The sequence below is a fragment of the Pristiophorus japonicus genome, chromosome 8 (assembly GCF_044704955.1).
Source record: "Pristiophorus japonicus isolate sPriJap1 chromosome 8, sPriJap1.hap1, whole genome shotgun sequence".
NCBI classification, from domain to species: domain Eukaryota; kingdom Metazoa; phylum Chordata; class Chondrichthyes; family Pristiophoridae; genus Pristiophorus; species Pristiophorus japonicus.
In genome coordinates, this window is record NC_091984.1 from 134,754,878 (window position 1) to 134,775,394 (window position 20,517).

The 20,517-nt window shown below is 44.4% G+C and overlaps 1 protein-coding gene and 1 pseudogene across 5 annotated transcripts in view; one reads left to right on the forward strand and one right to left on the reverse strand.

Annotated features, from left to right (window-relative positions):
- The window catches only part of ralgps2 (Ral GEF with PH domain and SH3 binding motif 2), a 641,885-nt gene that overhangs the window by 182,324 nt on the left and 439,044 nt on the right, over nt 1-20,517 (forward strand). The window lies entirely within an intron of this gene.
- The window catches only part of LOC139269166 (alpha-2,8-sialyltransferase 8F pseudogene), a 52,352-nt pseudogene continuing 34,247 nt past the window's right edge, over nt 2,413-20,517 (reverse strand).

Consider the following 20,517-nt stretch of genomic DNA (forward strand, 5'->3'; position numbering starts at 1 on the left):
CCCCCTGACCTGCAAGAGAACACCTCCGCAGGTCAGGCTATAAAAGAGTTGGAGTGGCGTACCACTTCAACCTCCGGCGTGAGCTGCTCCAAGTGTGCGACGATTTTGAGATGGGCAACTGGCTGACATTATCAAAACCCTGATCGTCGATTTGGAGCTGAGCAGGAACATCGGGAGGACCCAGGTACAGAGGAATGGGAAGGTTGGGGCGGATGAGCAGCGGGAGTTTGTGGCGTATGAGCGGCGAGAGATCGTGGCGGAGGAGTGGTGAGAGATCATGGTGGAGGTGCGGTGATTGTTTGTGTAGCGGAGGAGCAGTGAGAGACCGTGGCGGAGGAGCGGTGTGAGATCGCGGCGGAGGTGAGGCGAATGTTTGGCGGAGGAGCGGCGAGAGATCGTGGCGGAGATGCGGTGAATGTTTGTGGCAGAGGTGCGGCAAATGAGCAGAGAGGTGCGGCAGAAGAGCAGAGAGCCCAGGGGCAGCACGGGCCAGCGCATAGTGCGATATATATGCGCGCTAGGTCCGTGCAGCAGAGCAGGTCTCAAGTCGTCTTGTTTAAACCTTGCCACTGTATAAAGGCCGAGCTCTGTCAAGCCAGTGTGGTGGCTGGTGTGCAACGGTCACCACAAATTCAAAAAATTCATGCATTGGCATCTTCCACACCCTCAATTGGAGCTCAGGACTGGAACATTGTGTCCTTCATTGAAACACCTGTGAACTAATGAAAGCAAATCATCCTCATTCGAGGGACCGCTGATGATGATGATGACGATGATGATGATGGTAGCATGTGAGCTCCTTTTGAGGAGCGTCAATCAAATAATATAAGAGCAATACCTACAGTAGTGTAGATGATATGAGGGAAAGGAGACGCATTGTAAGATTCATGTGGACCTTTTATTCCCTTCAATAAATATGGTGGGAACAGAGGAACCTTTCTACATAATAAACTGAATCTTGTCTCCAACCCAATGCCTGCATGACTCTGAAGATATCCACAGTACAATTGTTGGCACTAACCCATGTCACAATGTACTTTTTCCCCATTGTGACAGATCTTACATAGAAACATAGAAAATAGGTGCAGGAGTAGGCCATTCGGCCCTTCGAGCCTGCACTGCCATTCAATAAGATCATGGCTGATCATTCCCTCAGTACCCCATTCCTGCTTTCTCTCCATACCCCTTTAGCGGTAAGGGCCATATCTAACTCCCTCTTGAATATATCCAATGAACTGGCATCATCGACTCTCTGCGGCAGGGAATTCCACAAGTTAACAACTCTGAGTGAAGAAGTTTCTCCCCATCTCAGTCCTAAATGGCCTACCCCTTATCCCAAGACTGTGTCCCCTGGTTCTGGACTTCCCCAACATCGGAAACATTCTTCCCGCATCTAACTTTTCCAGTCCCTGAGACAAGTTAGCCATTCGGCACATTGCATTTGCTAGAACAATCCGCAACGAATCCCATGCTTGGGTTCTCTCCATAGCTGTACCAGAATGTTACCAGGGCACCAACAGTTAAATTATGAGGAGAGATTACATAAACTAAGCTTGTTTTCCCTGGAATATAGAAGGTGACTTGATTGAGATTTTTAGGATTTGAGAGGAATTGTTACGGTAGATAAAAAAACCTTTTCTGCTGGTGGGGAAGCCCAGGACAAGGGAACACAACCCTAAAATCAGAGTCAGGCCAGCCAGAAGAGGTTAGGAAATACTCCGTCACACACCAGAAGTGTGGAACTCTCTCACACAAAAAGCAGTAGATGTTAGCTCAAATAATAATTATAAATCTGAGATCAATAGATTTTTGCTAAACAAAGTTATTAAGGGATATGGAGCCAAGCTGGATGGATGTAGCCGAAAAGTATCAGGCCGGGAGAGGTGTCTTCACCTCGGAAACAGAAGGCTCTCAGTGGTCCCATTTATAAGGGGCTGCATTTAATTAAAAAATAAAATTTGGTTTCTCTTCAGGAACTCAGAACACGATAACAGCCTTGAACCCCCAGATGTGCCCCACATTCAAAGGTATTGGCAAAATATGTCTCACTAGGCGTATCTCTGGTTACCCAATGCCAGGTCCCTTAACATAGTGAGTCCATGCCCCCAGCCGTGACCCTGTTTAATCCTTGTTTATGTCTCCAAAAGACTAATGTGGTATTCAGCCGTAAGGCAGAGACTCAGCATATCTGGGTCCTGGCCTCATTTGTGGCCTTTCTCACATCCTTCCCGACATCAGTGAAAACTGAATCAGCATCTCAAGCCTCGCCTCACCGGAATCATCCAAAAACACTCTCTACAATTATCACCACAATAACACAATTTATAACATGCATCAATTAATAAAAATACATTTTGTACGATGATTCACAAACTAATAAAGTTTGTCTCCTGCAGTATATCAATCGTATATTTATTCACATTTATCGGCGTGTAGTTTCACAATGCCTTTCATGTGAAGCTGCAGAAGTTTGTAGAATTCATTTGGCATTGAGTGAATTTTACCTGGCATCATATTGTCATAGTAATGATGGTGGAACTGGTTTCCATGCACATCTTTAGAGAAGGGCCAGAATCCATACACCCATACTTCCTCACACAGCTCCATTGCTGCGCTTAATATAATGAAACCGCTAGAAAGACGTTTCTCTTTAACACCTTTACCTTTCCAGAATGGACTGACAGTTTTCATGTATGATGGATTTAAAAATATTGCCTTCTGTTTCATTCCAAAATCTTGCAGAGTGTAAGAAACTTTAAATGAAGGTGACGTGTTCATTGAATAAGAAAATGCAGGCAGCAAAATAAATGCATTTTTATAGGCAGATATATAGTCCATAAAAGGTTTTCTCCTTAAATTCAGACTTTGGTACCTCCTTGTAATGATACTTGGATTGGCTATCACAATATCTGTTTTCGTTCCCACATCATCCATATAATCCATGATAAGGGGAAGATTACACCTGAATACAAAGTCAGCCTGATTTATTTCCATTCCACAGCTGCTGTTCGTTAGAACTCCTCCATTTCCAACAGAGCAACGTTTAAATACATGGTCTTTGAAAGGGTCTGTCTTAGGAATCAGTTTAAGAATATCTTCTGTAATCCTCATTACTCTTTTAGGTTCTGCATCAAAGCTCAGATTTGTTCCCAGTGGCGTATTAACTTGTGTAACAACAAAATTTTGAGTTGCATTACAACATTTCTCCAACTCTGACCTTAAAATTGTGTGCTCTTCAGGATTCTTTTTCCACTCGCATTTCTGAATTTCCTTGACTCGTTTAATAAAATCATCTTCAGAAAACCTCTTGGGTTTAAGAGTAAGTAATTAATCTTCAATGATTAATAGCAGCTGTGTGGCTGAGGTTAGTTAGTATTGGCTACAAATACACTAATACATCACTTTCCTGACGAGGAGTAAATATTAGGATAAATCTAGTATTCACACAAACAAATGTCAACTATTATGGCAGTCAGCTATGCTTTCCTTCAGCATTCCTCTATTGTTGCATTTATGTTAATTTATTGGGGAATGGCGAGAGTCGCTTGGATATTTAAGAACATAAGAACGTAAGAAATAGGAACAGGAGTAGGCCATTTGGCCCCGCGAGCCTGCTCCGCCATTCAATAAGATCATGGCTGATCTGACCATGGACTTAGCCCCATTTCCCTGCCCGCTTCCCATAACCCTTTACCCCCTTGTCGCTCAAAAATCTGTCTATCTCTGCCTTAAATATATTAAATGACCCAGACTCCACAGCTTTCTGGGGAAGAGAATTCCATAGATTTACAACCGAGAGAAAAAATTTGTCCTCACCTCAGTTTTAAATGGGCGGCCTCTTATTCTAAGATGATGCCCCCTAGTTTTAGTTTCCCCTATGTGGAAATATCTTCTCTGCATCCACCTAGTTGAGCCCCCTCGTTATCTTGTATGTTTCAATAAGATCACCTCTCATTCTTCCGAACTCCAATGTGTATAGGCTCAACCTATCCTCATAAGTCAACCCCCTCATCTCCGGAATCAACCCAGTGAACCTTCTCTGAACAGCCTCCAATGCAAGTATATCCCCCCTCAAATACGGAGACCAAAACTGTACGCAGTACTCCAGGCACTCATAAACAATCCAGGACCTATTACAGCGCTTTCTTATTTCATTGACCTGCCTGTATCAAGTCCGGGCTTATTTCCTTATCTAATTATTTCGGGCAAACAAAGCTAATTATGGTTTTTTTTAAAGAAAATGTAATGTGGAAAGTTGGATTATTTCTTAACGTTTTCCACAGATGAGCAGGTGTGCAGTTCTTCCTGCATTTATCGTTAAATATCATCTGAATCATGTGTCACCGCATGACCTGACACCAGAACCATCAGAATGAAAAAGACTGAGACTTCATGGAGAAAATAGTCTCACTTCACTTAGCTTCAAGGACTACTTAGGCCCTGGCACCCCGTTTATAAGTTTATTGTTGGGAAAACCCAACCACTTGGCACCAACACTAAACTTGCAATCTAAATGAACTCAAGAGTTGTCATTCTTCAAGTTCAGACTTCTCCACATATTATACTTTAGGAAGATGGGCATGAGGGAAAAAAATTGCCAGATGTAATGCATTGTTGCAAAATTGAGTGTCCTGTTTTCTTTTGTTAAGTGGCATTTTTAGAAAAAAATCATCCTCGTGACATGGGTGTCACTAGCAAGGCCGCCATTTATTGCCCATTCCTAGCTGCACTTTAGAAGGTGGTGGTGTACCTTTGTGAGCCACTGCAGTCCAAGTGATGAAGGTACTCCCACAGTGCTGTTAGGTAGGGAGTTCCAGGATTTTGATCCAGTGATGAAGGAACGCCGATGCATATCCAAGTCAGGATGGTGTGTGGCTTGGAGGGGAACTTACAGGTGATGGTGCTCCCATGCACCTGCTGCCCTTGTCTTTATAAATGGTGGAGGTTGCGGGTTTTGGAGCTGCTGTCGAAGAAGATGATGGAGGGAATGATGATACATAGAAACATAGAAAGTAGGTGCAGGAGTTGGCCATTTGGCCCTTCGAGCCTGCACCACCATTCAATATGATCATAGCTGATCATGCAACTTCAGTACCCCATTCCTGCTTTCTCTCCATACCCCTTGATCCCTTTAGCCATAAGGGCCACATCTAACTCCCTTTTGAATATATCTAACGAACTGGCCTCAACAACTTTCTGTGGTAGAGAATTAGCAGGTTCACAATTCTCTGAGTGAAGAAGTTTCTCCTTATCTCAGTCCTAAATGGCTTACCCCATATCCTTAGACTGTGACCCCTAGTTCTGGACTTCCCCAACATCGGGAACATTCTTCCTGCATCGAACCTGTCCAATCCCATCAGAATTTTATGTTTCTATGAGATCCCCTCTCATTCATCTAAATTCCAGTGAATATAAGCCAAGTCGATCCAGTCTTTCTTCATATGTCAGTCCTGCCATCCCGGGAATCAGTCTGGTGAACCTTCGCTGCACTCCCTCAATAGCAAGAATGTCCTTCCTCAGATTAGGAGACCAAAACTGCACACAATACTCGTACATATGATGGTGGTTGACAAGGTGAAGAGAAGGAAACTAAATACATAGTTATGGTTGAATGCAAGGAAAATAAACCTATGACCCTACCTTCACAACACCCTTGTAACTTTATTCGGAGTCCAGTAACTTCTTGAATGTAGTCTATGATCCTCTTTGTGCTTAGTGGATAGCACTCTTGCCTCTGAGTCAGAAGGTTGTGGGTTCAAGTCCCACTCCAGGGACTTGAGCACAAAAAAAATCTAGGCTGACACTCCAGTGTAGTGCAGAGGGACCACTGCACTGTCGGAGGTGCCGTCTTTCGGATGAGACGTTAAACCAAGATCCCGCCTGCTGTCTCAAGTGGACGTGAAATACCTCATGGCACTATTTCGAAGAGCAGGCGAATTATTCCCGGTGTCCTGGCCAATATTTATCCCGCAATCAACATAACAAAAAAACAATTATCTGGTCATTATCACATTGCTGTTTATGGGAGCTTGCTTGTGTGCAAATTGGCTGCCGCGTTTCCTACTTGACAACAGTGACTACACTCAAAGTATTTAATTGGTACTTTGAGATGTACGGTGGTTGTGAAAGGTGCTATATAAATCCAAATCTTTCTTCTTTATTCAGGAGCTGCTTTTGATATGTCCAGTTGTGTGACTTGAAGAAATGCCACAGAAAGATTACTGTTCATTTTGTGGCCATGTAGGAATAATGGTCTGTCTTGATCCGAACATTTATTCATTACTTAAACAATGGCTATGGCCTCTAGGGTCTTGTAACAACTCCATGTGATATTGTTTTCTGATTGTTTGGAGTAACACCATATGATTACGGTTCATAAGATTACTAGCTGGACTTGGATGATCAAGCCTGTTGGAACCAGTTCATCCACGCAGAAATAAAACAAGTTCCTCCCCATGACTCATTTATGTTCACTTCAAAACCCTCAGTTAGCCAAGTTTATATAAGCAAGAAACTAATGTAGAAACAGAAAAAATACAAGATTTTGGGCTCAAAATTGGCCAGGAGTTGCTCTGGTTTTTTTTTGAGTAACTTGATTTTTCTGGTGTATCTTAAAAATCCCCATTTTGCACATTCGATTTGCGCTAGGGTAAGTGAGTATGTTGGGATTTTTTTACTTTAGTTTTTTTCAAAAGGGGGTGTTACCAGCCACCTATGCCCATTTTGGCCATTTAGGCCACTTTGGGCAGCTAATAGTTACTGCAAATTAACTTAGGCTGGCGTGTGGCCACACAGAAAACCCTTGCGGAGAGTTAAGAAATCATAGAAACATAGAAAATAGGTGCAGGAGTAGGCCATTCGGCCCTTCGAGCCTGCACCACCATTTAATAAGAACATGGCTGATCATTCACCTCAGTACCCTTTTCCTGCTTTCTCTCCATATCCCTTGATCCCTTTAGCCGTAAGGGCCATATTTAACTTCCTCCTGAATATATCCAATGAACTGGCATCAACAACTCTCTGCGGTAGGGAATTCCACAGGTGTGAAGAAGTTTCTCCTCATCTCAGTCCTAAATGGTTTGCCCCTTATCCTTAGACTTTGTCCTCTGGTTTCGGACTTCCCCAACATCGGGAACATTCTTCCTGCATCTGATCTGTCCAGTCCTGTCAGAATTTTATATGTTTCTATGAGATCCCCTCTCATCCTTCTAAACTCCAGTGAATACAGGTCCAGTCGATACAGTCTCTCCTCATATGCCATCCTGGGAATCCGTCTGGTGAACCTTCGCTGTACTCCCTCAATAGCAAGAACGTCCTTCCTCAGATTAGGAGACCAAAACTGAACACAATATTCCAGGTGAGGCCTCACCAAAGCCCTGTCCAACTGTAGTAAGACCTCCCTGATCTTATACTCAAATCCCTTAGCTATGAAGGCCAACATGCCATTTGCCTTCTTCACTGCCTGCTGTACTTGCATGCCAACTTTCAATGACTGATGTACCATGACACCCAGGTCTCGTTGCACCTCCCCTTTTCCGAATCTGCTGCCATTCAGATAATCTGCCTATGTGTTTTTGCCCCCAAAGTGGATAACCTTACTTTTGTCCACATTATACTGCATCTGCCATGCATTTGCCCACCTAACCTGTCCAAGTCACCCTGCAGCCTCTTAGTGTCCTCCTCACAGCTCACACCGCCACCCAGCTTAGTGTCTTCTGCAGACTTGGAGCTATTACACTCAATTCCTTCATCTAAATCATTAATGTATATTGTAAATAGCTTGGGTCCCAGCACTGAGCCCTGCGGCACTGCTTGGTTGCGCAGGTACGTCCATCAGAAGCCAACAGAACATAATGATGACTAAAGAATGTGAATAGGGTCAAACAGCTATACAGGATATCATATGACAAACTTTGCAAAGTTAATTTACTATACATCAGAAGCATTCATGGAGGTTTCAACTACAAAAATAAAAGAAGTAAAGAGATAAAACACAATTTTTTATATATCCAAATAAAAAATAGAAGTTCCTCCTGCTCGTAATTCTTATATTCTCACAGCGGCCTAAGCTCACTCACCATCAGCCCGCCCCTTACAAACAACCCTACCTCCCGGGGTCAGGGATCAGACCCTCCAGGATCAGAACATCACCTGGGGTCAGAGATCGGACACGTCTGGGGATCAGAACTTCCCTAGAGGTTGGGGATCGGACCGCCCACGGAATTGGAACCCTCCCTTTCCCCATGGGGTCGGTGATCGAACCCACCGTGCGGTTCGGAATTCCCCTATGCCCCCGCCAGCCCAGCTTGGGCACTGCACCAACCTGCTTGTTGAGGCCTTCTCGCCCGGGAAGGCAGCGGGCCGGCCTGTGCGGGAGGCCACTCGGCCTGGGATAGGGGCGGGACGCATCGGGTCCCACGCTGCAGCATGCACACGGGCTGGGGGGCAGGAGCTACTGCGCATGCGCGCAGACTCCAACACGCATGTAGAGAGCTGCCGGCACTGTTTCTGGCGCCGGGCCGGAGCTCCGCCCCCCCCCCAATCGACTGGCCATGCCACGCCAAGCCCTCGGAGAGGCAACACAGCGGCCAGAATCGGGTTTTCAGTCCACAAAGTCGATGCATCTCTGGTGAGTGCGCCGAAAAAAGGGATTGGCCAATTTTGAGCCCATTGTAAGTGCAAATAATTAGAAAACAGCTTGAATTGGGCCCCGAGCTTAAATACCTGCTTCAGAATGCATTTTTTTCCAGAGTTCACCAGGAAGGTTTACTGAGAGAGTACACATTCGTAGACTTCTTGATATGACGTATGCACGTGGGAGAAGCTACATTCTATCCCACTGCATGGAATCCGGCCATCACTTTAGACTCAACCGAACCTGAACTGAGATTATTGAGGAAAAATCGGTTCACCAGAACGAATTAAGTTCGAAGCGACAGTGATAGTAGATTTTTGGATTTGATGATGAGCAATTTCAGCACATAATACCAAAGAGTTGCAAAGGCTTTCATCAACGAATAACCTAACTCCTCTAAAACACATCTCCCTTGATGGTTTAGCCAGTAGAGATACTGAATTCTTCAGCAAACTCGCATTCTTTTGACGTCTGTTCGCAATCATAACCATTCCCTTGTCCAATTAGAGTGAACAAATAAAATACCCATTGTCCTTCAAAGGATCAATAATTTGATTAGCTGGCGTTCAAAAGCTATTTGTTCTACAATTGAGAAACCTGACTGCAGTCCTCGTGGTGCATACACATTGAGTTTCCTTAGAGATGTTACTGACTAAAACTAATTTTTAAAATACATTTGCTGTGGCTCGTTACATATAAAATTGTTCTTTATTTATTATACAATGTAGCTCTGCACTCATGTTGCCAATTATTTTCATTCAAGTAGATCTATGATATTGCTCATGCGAAGCTGGATGATGCACCGTTATATAATGGACCAAAAATTGCAGTCAGAGGCTCCCCGCGGGCAGATGCCTCGGACCAAAATTGTTTTAATGAAAATACCTGGTGGTCCCAGAGGAACGTAGACATACGCTCCGAGGCCTAGCTGCGCAGCTCAACGCAGAGGACCACAAATACCAGGATCGTATACGTATCCTGGGATCATGTGAGCCTGGACCACCAATCACAATGTAGTATTTTCATTCATAGTAATGGGAGCTCCGAGATTAATTTTAAAAATTCACTTCACATTTTTAGAATTAATAGAAATTGCATTAAATTAAATGTTTGAGAAACCTTTTTTTGAAATTAAAAAAAACGTTTTAAGTGTTAAAAATAAACTTGCCTTAATAGGGTTTTTAATATAAAAATAAATAATAACATTTATGTTTTCTATCAAAACTCTTACGCTGGTAAAAGCAGGCCTTACGTCTGCTTTTACCAGGCATAAGAGTTTGAAGGACATTCGCTGGGCAGGTGTTGGGCAAATTGCCCTTCTACCGGGGATACATTTTGACAGCTCGCAAGTACCGGATTTAGGCGCATGCGCTTTGCGCGCCGAAACCTGGAACTTGTGGGGCCTCTTCGGGCTCGTGCGCACATGGTACGCATCCGGAGAGGCCACAATTTCAGGGCCAATGATAGGAATATTTTATGCACAATTTATTATTGCATAATGAAGAGAGTATTTGCCTTGATGGATGTGGCGTAATTGGATAAAAGAAACTGCCTTGAGCAAAGCCGTTAGTATAGTTATGCCATTTTTAATCTGGGTTCTTCCTTAAGGCTGCAAAGTGTACGTTCTGTGATTAACTCTAAATAAAACATCCAGAGGTCACTTGGAGGCGAACTACTGTAACTTAGGTAAATTACAGGAAAGAAGGGAGAGGGATTTAGGAGCAGAATTACCATAGAGCAATGGAATGCATTATAATAGGCAGTTAACTGTACTGTACTTGTGGTAGACTGAGGTAAGGACAACGTAATGACATATTACATCCTTGCCCGCTTCAACTGCTGGTACCCAGCAATGCCAGTAGCATATTGGAGGAATTCTAAGGTACAGGTATCACATTTCACATATATTGGTTCCTATTGACCCTCTGACAGTACTGGAGAATCCCGGAGGGGAGGGCATGAGAATAACCCTGATTCAAATGAAATTAAAACACCATGTACAGCATATTTGCCCATCCTTAATCCTCTGAGTACGAAGACCTGTAAATTGCTGGAATGCTTTGAGCTTGCACCATGTAGAGGTATCCCAATATCCAAGTGATTCCTGAAACCCTTAGCAATAAAAAGTAGATGCAACTCCTTTGGCAAATTGTTCAGGTGGAGAAAACCAAGTACTAATTTCTCCTGAAACAGACAAGGTCTTGAAGGACAACTAGCTGTGAACCTCCTCAAATAAGGCCTACTCTTTGTTTTCCAAGAAACCAATATTGCCACCATATTCCTGGTACGATAGTGAGTCTTTGTTACAAATTCAGATCTGGCGTAGTTACTTTGATGGTTTTGGAGGCCTGTAAGTGGTGTGAGCATATTACCTTTGTGGGGGTTGTTGACTTCTTCTTTCGTATGATAGTAGCAAAGCAAATCAGATTTCAATATCTACGTCAGATATCCAGGCCAAAACTTCCGGTGTAACATCATTGATATCTTGTAGGCTGCCTTTGAATTTATTCTTAGGGCAGTGCTCAATGATGTGCTCCAGGGTCTAATTAGTAGCTCCACAGTCGCATGATGGGGATGCTTTAATCTTCCATCTGTGGAGAAGGTGGCAGCATCTACCATGACCGGTTCTGAAGTGGTTGATGGTTGAGGAAGGTTTGATCCTTTAGGTTGTACTGTGGGGTCCTCTATAAGGAATCCATTCCATATGTCATAGTTCTTTCAAGCATCTTACCATCAGTCATCAAGGCTGAGGGGAGATCGCGGAAGAGCTTTGGCGACGGTCCAAAATAGCCTTCCAGATTTGAGATGGATTGGTGGTAGGTTATTCAAGTCGGCCTGGATCGGCATGTCTTTGCTGGTGTTGCGGTTGTTTTCTCTGGAGACTGCATATTTGTGGCATAGTTGTGGTGGTATGATGTTTGCAAGCACGGGCAGCCAAGGTGTTGGTGTTGATAAAAGCATACCGGTGATAATTCTCATTGTAGAATTCAGCTCAACATCAACGGATTTGACATGCGGACTTGATAGTCATGCCGGAGAGCAGTGCACCAGGGCGAGTGCTGCTGTATGGAGGGTTTGAGCGTCTGCTCTCCATGTGAATCCGGTGAGTTTCTGTATCAAGTTGACCCTACTCTCTAGTTTCTTCCCAAGGTTCTGGAGATGCTGTCTATATGACAGGATGTTGACTCTCACATACCTATATCTACTTGTACAGTAGTGGATCTTATGGGTGAAACAATGAAACTGCCTTGTACGTGTATTTCTTCAATTTCTCCAAAGGTGACAGAGTTAACATTAGCTGTGATGAGGTTTAGTTTAATTCGTCCAACCACTTTATTCCACAGTAAGGTGTATGTACAGAGCAAAAGAGAGGATCAGATTCTCTTAGTTTAATCGGTAAAATGTAATTGTGCATAATGATGAATTTTTAAAATTGACTATTTCGGTGGGTCATTTACTTAACTTAAACCGAATAACCTCCAGATATTCTCTCCTGCATTCCATCCAGGACGCAAACTCCTCTCCCTGTACAGCACTGGGTTTTCCAACACACTGGTTGAGAGGCATTTTACGAATTACCCAGACAAGTTAAATAACCATTTATTGTTTAGCCTTCAGGGAAAGCAATTTTCGTTGAACGTATTAACCACCCTTCATCTGGGTGCCTCTTTTTTAAAACTTGTAGAATAATGCATAACTATTCAAAACCCAAAATTTGAAAGTAACGTTTTTCCCAGAACCTTTGTGGGAAAAATGGTAAATACCCTGATAGTCTCCCATTTTGTTTTATGTACTATATTATAAAATGTTATCCCTCTTCAACAATTTGCTTTACATTAGATTAAAATTATTGCAAATCAGTTAGATAGAAATTGATGTAACAACATCATGAATTGGAAAAAATTTAAGGCTCAATCATTTAGATTTACTTACATGAAGCTAGCCTCACCCTTGTGCCTCATAACTAGTTCCATTGGGTTTGGAATTTGTTTTTTGTGGCAAAAGATCTATCCATTTTATTGTTGGTACATTACATTCAGGGCTTTTACCCTGCATAAATGTGGATTAATCTATAGCTTGCAACATGTGTATTTCTGCTTGTAACTGGAAGATATATTTAGTAGGATGGTGTCAGACTTAATGAATACTTCTCCCATAATATTGGAGACTGCTCATCTTTGCATTTATGTACACAGTCTCCTGACCCTGACTTGTCACCTTTTTTTAAATAAAACAACAACCTGTTTATCCAGTGGGTAGAAGCATTGTGCAGCTCTGGATCAGAAGGTCCCATGTTTGACCTCTGGTATGTACTTAGTTCGCTGATCTTAACCAGGGTACTGATGGGAATATAACATTTGAATGCTGCCCTTGGGCTAGGAGGAAACAAAGTCAGCCAAGGTTCCAGTTTCTGATCGCTACCTGATGATTTCTGAGAGAAAAACCTGCCTGTATGTGATTAATAAATCAAGTGAGGACAGGCTATGTTAGCACGAGGCGGCAGAGGTTTAAATTTGGGACTCGTTTCAAAACATTTTTAACAACAGTGATCAATGCTTTGGAATGGTCATCGGGATAATTTAACTGAGTCAAAACACAGAATAATTTAAGAGACAATTCGATGCTGTGATATAAGGGGGCGGGGGAGAGGTGGGCTCTAATAGCAATGCCTTTTCTGGATGGATGAGCTGGAATGGCATGAATGACCTTCCTCATTGACACTGATCTTGTGATCATGCTTCCCTATGATCAATCCACAGTCAAATTCCTTTAACAATTAAACTCGTATGAAAAGAAGTACTGGAGGGCTGCAGTTACCAAAGGAATTATACCTCAGTAGGAGTCACTATTTTTAGTAGAGGATGGGAGAAAATAAATCACCCAGCTTAAATATTTTTCTCAGACTTCTGATTCTATTTTAGAAAATACACATGGTGGGAACAATTGGTGCAATCATCTGTGTGTAAACAACTATCTGCTCAGTAAGTGACCACCAGAAGTTTTTCCCAGATTGTTTGGTAACTTTTTCTGCTTCATGAGAAACTGCACAGTGGGAATGGTCAGTACATTGGTCCGTGCATCTATACTCTTTGCAGAGTAAGTTACCACTTGATTTAGATTTTCCCAGAATTGATAGAATCTAACCAGAAACAATTAATCTATGTACGTCAGAAAATGAGTGTGTTGAGGGAAAATTGTAAGTATGTTGTACATAAATCTGTGCACCAAAATGACCCCATTTCTATCATCTAAATACATGAATTAACTCTAGATTTGGTTTTTCAAAATCTTACTGTGTATTAAGAATTAGATTTTGGAGGCAGTAATGCTAGTTGCAACATGTTTTTATGGGTTCAGCATTTATCTGTTACCCATGCATCCACTTCACTTCGAAACACACAAATTTACAATATAGAAGGAGGCCATTCAGTCCATTGTGTCTGTGTTTACTCTTTGGCAGACAGGAAGCAGAAAGTTGGGATAAACGGGTCCTTTTCAGAATGGCAGGCAGTGACTAGTGGAGTGCCGTAGGGTTCAGTGCTGGGAACCCAGCTCTTTACAATATACATCAGTGATTTGGATGAAGGAATTGAGTGTAATATCTCCAAGTTTGCAGATGACACTAAACTGGGTGGCGGTGTGAGCTGTGAGGGGGACGCTAAGAGGCTGCAGGGTGAATTAGACAGGTTAGGTGAGTGGGCAAATGCATGGCAGATGCAGTATAATGTGGATAAATGTGAGGTTATCCACTTTGGGGGCAAAAACGCGAAGACAGAATATTATCTGGATGGTGGCAGATTAGGAAAAGGGGAGATGCAACGAGACCTGGGTGTCATGGTTCATCAGTCATTGAAAGTTGGCATACTGGTACAGCAGGCGTTGAAGAAGGCAAATGATATGTTGGCCTTCATAGCTAGGGGATTTGAGTATAGGAGCAGGGAGGTCTTACTGCAGTTGTACAGGGCATTGGTGAGGCCTCACGTGGAATACTGTGTTCAGTTTTGGTCTCCTAATCTGAGGAAGGACATTCTTGCTATTGAGGGAGTGCAGCGAAGGTTCACCAGACTGATTCCCGGGATGGTTGGTCTGACATATGAGGAGAGACTGGATCAACTAGGCCTTTATACATTGGAGTTTAGAAGGATGAGAGGGGATCTCATAGAAACATATAAGATTCTGACGGGACGGGACAGGTTAGATGCGGGTAGATTGTTCCAGATGTTGGGTAAGTCCAGAACCAGGGGACACAGTCTTAGGATAAGGGGTTAAGCCATTTAGGTCTGAGATGAGGAGAAACCTCTTCACTCAGAGAGTTGTTAACCTGTGGAATTCCCTGCCGCAGAGAGTTGTTGATGCCAGTTCATTGGATATATTCAAGAGGGAGTTGGATATGGCCCTTATGACTAAGGGGATCAAGGGGTATGGAGAGAAAGCAGGAAAGGGGTACTGATCAGCCATGATCTTATCGAATGGTGGTGCAGGCTCGAAGGGCCGAATGGCCTACTCCTGCACCTATTTTTTTTTTCTATGTTAGAGCCATCCAAAACTAGTTGCACTGCTCAGCTCTCTCTCCATATCCATGTATCTCTGTGCTTCAATTATATAGCCAACTTTCTCAAAAGATGCAGTGGTCTCTGCCTTAAGTACTCCAAAGTTGTCTTGCTGTATCTGTTGAAGTGAAAAATAGGGCTTTTGAGCTGGCCATTCTTCATGAATCTTGAATGTTTACTTTGGTGTTGCTGCTGACTGTGCGAGGCCCAAATTATGGAAACCATTGACCGTAGCAAAGCATGAAACCAATATAAAATAGCTGATGGCCTCAATGTCCTTCCTCAATGTCATTCTCTTGTTGAATAACTGGATGGCATGTAGCATTTGTATGTTGATGTGAAGAATGAGGAGGACCAAGCATCAATTGTTCTAATTACACTGTTAGATGTCACCATATTCTTAAGTCATACTGACTGGAGTGCACACTCTGCAAGAGTACTCTGGAGCAGTTTTGGATATATCCAAAACAAGAGGAAATAGATATTTGCTGAGAAAAACACATTATTGGTACAACTTGGTTTTGAGGAATGTCAGTTCCAGTCTCCCAACATAAAGGGTATACTGGACTTTTTGAGGTAAACATGCTTGGCCTCACACTTTATTCATCTGCAATGGCTTTTTAATCATCACAAATGATATACTTTGTTAATGTTAACATCGAATACAGACTGGTTAACTCCTTATCTGCAAGATAAATGGTGATTAAATAACTGCATGCCAATATAGACCAAATTGAATCTTGGGTAGGGGAATTATTTTATCCGTTTTTTGAAGTTACTTATATACAAATGTAATTAAATTGAATAAAATAGAATAAGGTCATGTAGGGATGGGAGTGCAGATGGTGTGCCTCAACTGTAGCATGTGGTAGTTTATGGAGAGCATTGTGATCCTGGACAACCACGTTTGCAGTAAGTGCCTACATTTTGAGGAACTTCAGCTCAAGAGTTGTTGAGCTGGAGTCGGAGATGCAGACATTGCGGGGCATCAAGGTGGGGTAGAGTACCTGGACACTTTGATCCAGGAGACATTCGCACCACTTAGGTTAGGTAGTGGTATAGGTCTGGTTAGTGGAGAGACAGGAGGATGTGACTGCAACTCTGGCAGGTAAAGGGCCCCCAGGTGCAGTGCTGGAGGAGCCTCAGCATTTGTCCTCATCCAACAGATATGTGGTTCTTGCTGCCTGTGTGGATGAGGGAAAAGCTTACAGGGTGGATGAGCAAGCTGATCATGGCACCATGGAGCAGATGGCCATCCAAGTGGGGGGAACTGAAGGGGAATGTAGTTGTGGTAGGGGACAGTATCGTCAGAGGGATAGATACTGTTCTCTGCAGCCGCGACCGGGAGTTCCAAAGATTGTGTTGCCTGCCCGGTTGTTCCTTGCGGCTGAAGGGGAAGATCCAGTTGTCATGGTCCACGTAGGAACCAACGACATATGTAGAACTAGGAATGAGGTTCTGCTGAGAGTTTTTGAGGAGATGGGGTCCAAATTAAAAAGTAGAACTTCAAAAGTAATAATCTCTGGATGTTAACTGAGCCATGTGCCAATTGGCAATTAGAAGGTTAAATGTGTGGCTCAAAGAGTGGTGTGGGAGGCAGCAGATTTGTTTCATGGGGCACTGGCACCAGTACTGGGAAAAGAAGTGGGCATAGTCTATATGCCCCCTAACAGTTGCTGCACTGTTGGACAGAGTATAAATCAAGAAATAATGGAGGCTTGTAAAAAAAAAAGGAAGGGCAATAATCATGGGCGATTTTAACCTTCATATTGATTGGAGAAAGCAAATTGGCCAGGGTAGCCTTGAGGAAGAGTTCATTGAGTGTATCCGAGTACGTTGCGAAACAAACCAGGGAACAGGCTATCTTGGATCTGGTACTGTGTAATGAGACCAGATTAATAAATGATCTCCCAGTAAAGGATTCTCTAGGAATGAGTGACCATAACTTGGTTGAATTTCAAATTCAGTTGGAGGGTGAGAAAGTTGGATCTCAAACCTGTGTCCTAAGCTTAAATAAAGGAGACGACAAAGGTATGAAGGCAGAGTTGGCTAAAGTAGACTGCATAAATAGATTAAAGTATGGGATGGTTGATGAGCAGTGGCAGACATTTAAGGAGATCTTAACTTGCAACAAAAATATATCCCAATGAGAAGGAAAGACTAAGAGAAGGGATAACCATCAGCATATCCCTTGGGCATACAATGTGGCCAAAACTAGTGGGAGACCAGTGCATTGGGAAACTTTTAAAAGCCAGCAAAGAACTTAAAAAAAAATGAAGAGAGGGAAGATAGATTATGAAAGTAAACTAACACGAAATATAAAATCAGATAGCAAGAGTTTCTACAGGTACATAAAAAGTAAAAGAGTGGCTAAAGTAAATATTGGTCCCCCAGAGGATGAGACTGGGGAATTAATAATGGAGAACAGGGAAATGGCAGAGACATTGAGCAAATATTTTGTATCTGTCTTCATGGTAGAAAACACTGAAACCATCCTAATAGTGGATAATCAAGGGGCTATAAGGAGGGAGGAACTTAATACAATCATTATCACTAAAGAAGTAGAAGTCGGTAAAATAATGGGACTAAAGTTGGACAAGTCCCCTGGACCTGATGGCTTACATTCTAGGGTCTTAAAACAAGTGACTGCAGAGATAGTAGATGCATTGGTTGTAATCTACCAAAATTCCCTGGAGTTCCCAGTGGATTGGAAAACCGCAAATATAACGCCCCTATTTAAAAAAAGGAGGCAGACAAAAAGCAGGGAACTATGGACCAGTTAGCCTAACCTCTATCATCGGGAAAATGCTGGAGTCCGTTATTACGGAAGCAGTAGCAGGACATTTGAAAAAGCATAATTCAATCAAGCAGAGTCAGCATGGTTTTATGAAGGGGAAATCATGTTTGACAAATTTGCTGGAGTTCTTTGAGGATGTAACGAGCAGGGTGGATAAAGGGGAACCAGTGGATGTGTATTTGGATTTCCAGAAGGCATTTGATAAGGCGCCATATATAAGGTTACTGCACAAGATAAAAGTTCACGGAGTTGGGAGTAATATATTAGCCTGGATAGAGGATTGGCTAACGAACAGAAAACAGAGCCTGGATAACTGGGTCATTTTCAGGTTGGCAAACAGTGACTAGTGGGGTGCCGCAGGGATCAGTGCTGGGGCCTCAACTATTTACAATCTATATTATCATAAGCAGTCCCTCGAAATCAAGGAAGACTTGCTTCCACTCTAAGTGAGTTCTCAAGTGAGTGTACAGTCCAATACAGGAATTACAATCTCTCACAGGTGGGGCAGACAGTCGTTGAAGGAAAGGGTGGGTGGGGAGTCTGGTTTGCCGCACGCTCCTTCCACTGCCTGCGCTTGATTTGTACATGCTCTCGGCGACGAGACTCGAGGTGCTCAGTGGCCTCCCAGATGCTTTTCCTCCACTAGCCAGCGATTGTGGAAGTCGACAGCGAGGAAGGACTTAAATGTGGTGTTGTCGGAATTCTGCGCATGCACCACTCAGTGGCTGGGAATGGTTCTGGACGAGGGGTGGTTCCGGATAAGGGAGTTCTGGATAAGGGTAGTTGAAACTGTAATTGCATTTGCCCATTGGTTAATGACACAATTTTAATTGATTCATGTTTAACATACATGAAGTTTAGATATCACTTGCTTGGTAATTGCATTTCTTGCTGACAATTCTCTATTGAATCCTCGCTCAGCATAAAGATTGCAAATAGGTGTACTAGGTCAGAACATGAACTCGCTCATGTGTCAAACATTATTGAACCAAAGAATGATCTGACATATTTATATTAGAAAATTCTGTTTACAATGCAACTTGTCATTGATATAATTTTGCCGGACTCTGTCTAAACATCCGATATCATATTGTACTGTTACAATAATGAATCTTTGATAAATCTCATCGTAAAATGTCCCAAGGTGCATTATAGGAGCATAATCAGACAACATTTGACACTGAGACACATAAGGAGATATTATGACAGGGCTTGGTCAGAGATAGACTTTAAGGGATCAAGTTTCGGGCCGCGCTCAAAACCGCGCCTAAAACTTACCTTGGTATTCTCCCCGCTGCTGGAATGTTCCAGGCCCTTGTCGCGGCGCAGCGCAGCACAAGCTGGGGGGGGGGGGGGGGGGTGGGGGGAAGCCAAGTCCCAGCGCTGAACCTCTGCACAGCGCGCTAGAGTGCACGCGCATGTGCAGTAGCTCCAGGCGCCTGAGACTGTTTGGGAGGGCCCTGAAGCATGCAGCCCTAGAACTGGCCGAATGGACTCACTGGGGCGGTGAAGATTGGACTGGACCTCCCTCCTCTTCAGCTCCTGCTCCGGCTCTCCTCTTACCCCCGCCCCCTTTGTTCAGCTCTGGCTGCCTCCCTGCCTTCAGCTCCCATTCCGGCTCTCTTCCCCGCCTCCACCACAGCTCCCCACTCCCGATCTGGCGCTCCCCACCCTCTTCAGCTCCCGGTCCGGCTCTCCCATCCCCGCCCTCCCTTCAGGTCTGGTCTGCTCCGCTCCTCCCCTGCCCTCCTTCAGGTCTGGTCTGGTCCGGTCCGCTCCCCCCACCCCATGCCCGTTCACCCCTCACCCCCCCTCCTCTCTCCATCCCTTCCTCTCTTCCCCCCATCCCTCTCCTCTCTTCCCCCCCATCCCTCTCCTCTCTTCCCCCCCCATCCCTCTCCTCTCTTCCCTCCTCTCTCTCTCCCCCACTCCCACCCCTCTCCTCCTCTCCTCCTCTCCCTCCCTCCCTCTCCCCTCCCTCCCTCCTCCCTCCCTCCTCCCTCCTCTCCCCCCCCTCCTCCCTCTCCCCCCCCCCTCCCTCCCTCTCCCCCTCCCTCCCTCTCCCCCCTCCCTCCCTCTCCCCCCTCCCTCCCTCTCCCTCCCTCTACTCCCCTCCCCTCCCCCCCACTCCCCTCCCTCCCTCCCTCTCCTCTCCCCTCTCTCCCTCTCCCCTCCTCCCTCTCCCCTCCCTCTCTCCCCTCTCCCCTCTCCCCGCTCCTCTCTCCCTCTCCCTCCCTCCCTCTCCCCCTCCCTCTCCCCTCTCCCCTCCCGCTCCTCTCTCCCTCCCTCTCCTCTCTCCCCCCTCTCCTCTCTCCCCCTCTCCGCTTCCCTCCCGCCTCCCCCCTCTTCCTCCCTCACTCTTCCCTCCCCCTCCCTCTTCCCTCCCTCCCTCTCCCTCCCCACCTCCCTCCCTCCCTCCCCTACAACCTTCCCTCTCCCCCTACCAACCCTCCCTCTCTCGCACCTACGCATCCCTCTCCTCTTCTCCCTTGCCCTACCCACGTCTCTCCCGTCCCTCTCCCCTCTCCCCTGCC